General features: G+C 41.3%; 1 non-coding gene across 1 annotated transcript; it reads left to right on the forward strand.

Moving 5' to 3' along the window:
* Window positions 1-2,002: 2,002 nt before the first annotated feature.
* Window positions 2,003-2,109, forward strand: LOC141669351 (small nucleolar RNA R71). Its single transcript, XR_012553638.1, has one exon. It is a non-coding gene; the product is annotated as a small nucleolar RNA R71 (small nucleolar RNA).
* Window positions 2,110-4,246: the final 2,137 nt, after the last annotated feature.

A 4,246-nucleotide genomic window follows, 5' to 3' on the forward strand; every position in this document is an offset into this window, starting at 1 on the left:
CTTGATGTCTGCTATAGTCCATCCTATAGCCGATTTTAATTCTCTTAAAATCCTTAAGAGCTTGTCTTCCTCACTACCTGAAAGGTCAGCTGAAATAATAACAGGTAACGTAGATAAATCACCTAAAAAAGCATACCTCAAGTGTTCAGGTAATGGTTTAAGCTCCAAGGTAGGTGCTTCCTCTATTGATGGTTTGAGCTTCCCTTCAGCATTCTTAAGGTCAGAAGTACCAAGAGATTCAAATGGTATGTCGAGCTTTCGCTTCCATGGAGAAGCGTTCAGATATTGTAATTGCTCGTTACTATCTTCATCATCGCTGTCAAAATCCCCCACTAAGGCCTTTTCCAATGCATCAGACATTAGCATGTGATCGAGTTCCGAAGTAACCGCAGAATCAATCACATCCACTTTTAAGCACTCCTCATCTTCTGTAGGGAATTTCATTGCCTTGAATACGTTGAAGGTCACATCCTGATCTTGGACCCGCATAGTAAGTTCCCCTTTTTGCACATCTATCAAGGTACGGCCAGTAGCCAAGAAAGGCCTCCCCAAGATTATGGGAATCTTCTTATCTTCCTCAAAATCCAGAATAACAAAATCTGCAGGAAAGAAGAGCTTATCCACCTTGACGAGCACATCCTCAACTATGCCCCTTGGGTAAGTAATGGAACGGTCCGCCAATTGTAGCGACATGTATGTGGGTTTTGGATCAGGCAGATCCAGCTTTTTAAAGATCGACAACGGCATCAGATTAATGCTTGCTCCCAAATCACAAAGGCACTTGTCAAAAGTTAGATTGCCAATGGTGCAAGGAATGGTGAAGCTTCCTGGATCTTTCAGTTTTGGTGGTAACTTTTGCTGCAGAACAACGCTGCATTCTTCCGTGAGAGCAACGGTTTCAAGGTCATCCAGTTTCACCTTCCTTGAAAGAATAGTCTTCATAAACTTTGCATAACTAGGCATTTGTTCCAGAGCCTCAGCGAAAGGTATATTGATGTGAAGTTTCTTGAACACCTCCAGAAACTTCCCGAACTGTCTATCCAGCTTTTGTTGCTGCAATCTCTTAGGAAAAGGTGGTGGAGGATAGAGCTGTTTCTCCCATGTATTAGCCTCAGGCAGAGTGTGTTCAACAGTAGTCTTCCTTGGTTCCGCCGCTTTCTTCTTTTGCTTAAATTCTTCATCTCTAACTTCAGCTTCGACTTCTTTTGCCTTTTCAGCATCAGCTACTTTTCCAGACCTTAAGGTAATAGCCTTGACTTGCTCTTTAGCTTCCTTCCTGCCTGGTACTTCCGTGTCACTGGGAAGAGTGCCAGGTTGACGATTGAGCACTGCATTGGCTAATTGACCGATTTGATTTTCCAAGGTCTTGATAGAAACCGCCTGACTCTTGCACAACAGCTTAAGTTCCTCAAAATCAGCACTAGTAGGTGCAGCTGCACTTCCCTGTTGAGGATATGATTGCCTTGTAGCATACTGCTGTGGTTGCTGGAATCCAGGTGGGTTAAACTGTTTACTTACTCCTTGCTGATATGTTGGCTGAATAGCATTTTGATTATTCCCCCAGCTAAAATTTGGATGATTTCTGTTGTTAGGATGATAGGTCGCTGGCACAGGCTGCTGTTGTCGCTGATAATTATTCACATATTGAACAGATTCGTTGACAAGAGAACACTGATCCGTAGCATGAGAACCTGCACAAAGCTCACAAACCATAGCTATTTGATTAACTCCATACGTAGCCAGAGAATCAACCTTCATTGATAGCGCTTGGAGCTGGGCTGCAATAGCGGTGGCTGCATCAACTTCCAGAATACCTGCTACCTTGCCTGACGTCATCCTCTGAGTTGGGTTTTGATGCTCATTTGCAGCCATCGTCTCGATAAGATTATACGCCTCAGTACAGCTTTTAGCCCATAAGGCGCCTCCAGCTGCTGCATTGAGCATGGGCCGAGATTGGGCCCCCAAACCATTATAAAAACCAGTGATTACCATCCAATCCGGCATTCCATGATGTGGACATTTTCTCAACATTTCCTTGTAGCGTTCCCAAGCCTCGCACATAGATTCTGTAGGTTGCTGCGCAAATTGAGTAAGAGCACTCCTCATAGCAGCAGTCTTTGCCATTGGATAAAACTTCACCAGAAACTTTTGCGCAAGATCTTGCCACGTAGTGATGGACCCAGCTGGTTCAGAATGTAACCAGTCTTTAGCCTTATCCCTCAGTGAGAATGGGAAGAGCCTCAACTTGATAGCCTCATCAGTCACGCCATTATACTTAAAAGTGCTGCAGATCTCGACAAAATTCCTTATGTGCATGTTGGGGTCTTCAGTTGCCGCTCCTCCAAAAGAAATAGAATTCTGCACCATCTGAATAGTGCCCGGCTTGATTTCAAAGGTGTTAGATTGAATAGCCGGATGAAGGATGCTTGACTGAATGTCATCAATTTTAGGCCGAGAAAAATCCATAAGAGCTGGATCAGCTTGAACAATACGATCTCCCATGTTTACTGGTTCTTTCTGCTCAGTTCCTGAATCCGAATCCTCAAAATCTAACTTCTCCGGTGTATCAAGAACTTCGTCTTTCTCCTCAGCTGTATCTAAGGTCCTCTTGCGAGCACGAGAACGAGTTTGCATAAACGTTTGCTAAAGTACCTGAAACACAACCGAAAAGAGTAATTAACTACTACGTCCTAATCACTGAGTCCTAATGACCAATGATGGTAAGTACATAAACTAAACAAATACGCCGAGTCCCCGGCAGCGGCGCCAAAAACTTGTTAGGGCAAAATCACGCACTAATATTCACGCAAGTATACGCGTTCACAAGTAATATAGAATACTTTCTAGTTCGTTCCCTCAGAGACTCAGACTAATTTATTGTCTAATTTAACTCACTCACCAATGTATGACTACTTCTCAATGTTAAGATAATAACACTTAAAATTGTTGATTAAATATTAACTATGATTAACTACTTAATTAACCACTTAACTAACACTTCAATTTATCAATAATAAAACACTCATGAGATCACAACTTCATTATTACTTCCTTCTATAGCCATTGTTATTACCTTTAGCATGTGACAGTGATGATATTAATCGAATAACACGAAACTGATAAAAGCCAACTTTCATTGTACTAATACCATTCTACCAAACATCCACAATTAAGATAGAAGTTGAATAGTCATCAATTATGTTGAGTTCCTATTTGTCTACAGAAATTGACAACACAACGATTTAAGCACAAGTTATCCCTCTTTGATTACATTGGGCAAATAAAACTGTTAGAGTTACCCACTAATCATGCACAACGTACATGAACCTATGCTAGCATGGCAAGTTCTAAATCTCAAGATCCACCGTCGCTTCACAAGAGATTAACACCCTATCTTATATGTTCGCGACGCACATAAGACGAATACGCACAACCAATACTAGATATCATGCAATCATCACATACTAAAGTATTAAACAATTAACTAAAGAATTCCATAATAAATCCGTTGCAACCCCATGATCACGATTAGCCCATAATAGAACTTATCGCCATCATGGGTTCATATGAAATCATGATAAACAAACACAAGAAAATAATAACTAAACTGATTATATTAAAACAGAGTACGTCACAAGAGTAAATAAATCAAAGCAAGAAAACTAGCATCCAACGTTACAACGAAACAAGAATCACAAGAATATATGCTTCCTCTTCGTTGTTGTGTGCTAAATCGGTCTTCTTCCTTATCTCCTTCGCTTCTTGCAAAACACAATCTAACACATAATCTCCTCTTAATACTCTGTGAAAAACGTCTCAAATCTACCTATATAATAGTCCCATAAAACTCAGATTACATAGAAGTGGAAGCCAAACAGAAGTAGAAGTCTAAAATAATATATCTTTTTCCCCGACCCTGCGCGGCCGCTCAGCATTTCTGCGCGGGCGCGCAAGGCTGTTGCGCGGCCGCTCAGCATTGCTGCACGGGCGCGCAGGACCCTTCTGGAAAAATTCCATGTTTGCTCCGTTTCTTCGCCGTAATCTGCCCGTTCTTTTCCTCTCGCAATGGTGAACACATGCCAAGGCTTATTCTTGATTATTCCTCCTCCGAAATGCAACTAATACCCTGAAATGCATAAACACTAGAAAAATGCATCAAATACACAAAATACTTGATTTCAAGACACCAATTTAAGCCATTTTAAGACGTTCTAAGTAGTATAAAATGCCACTTATCAGAGATGAC

This window comes from Apium graveolens, chromosome 6, assembly GCF_009905375.1.
Source record: "Apium graveolens cultivar Ventura chromosome 6, ASM990537v1, whole genome shotgun sequence".
Classification (NCBI taxonomy): Eukaryota; Viridiplantae; Streptophyta; class Magnoliopsida; order Apiales; family Apiaceae; genus Apium; species Apium graveolens.